Source organism: Dermacentor andersoni, chromosome 5 (genome assembly GCF_023375885.2).
Source record: "Dermacentor andersoni chromosome 5, qqDerAnde1_hic_scaffold, whole genome shotgun sequence".
In the NCBI taxonomy this organism is placed as follows: Eukaryota; Metazoa; Arthropoda; class Arachnida; order Ixodida; family Ixodidae; genus Dermacentor; species Dermacentor andersoni.
Window position 1 is genome coordinate 160,037,359 of NC_092818.1, and position 349 is coordinate 160,037,707.

Here is a 349-nt window from a genome sequence, read left to right on the forward strand (position 1 = left end):
TCGTCAGTTCTTTCGTGCGATCGTATTTGCTTGTGTTTTCGACCTGCTTCGATACCCGTCGGAAGTAAAGGCTGTCGAAAGAGAGAATGGGTCAATATGGAAAGAAGAAGGTATAAATCAAGGATATTTCGACATGTTGCATGCAGCGCGCGTTTCACCCAGTGGCACGTAAACATTAGGCACGTGCCGATTCAACTGTAGGCGGCAGGCGACCTTGACAACTCGACTTTCGCATTATACGGGCTCCACTCGTTCACCCGCGATTCCCCCTCCCTTCTGTTTCCTCTTGCCAGAGAGAGAGAGAGACAGAGAGAGTTGCGTACCCAAGGCAACCCACACGCTCTCCGGC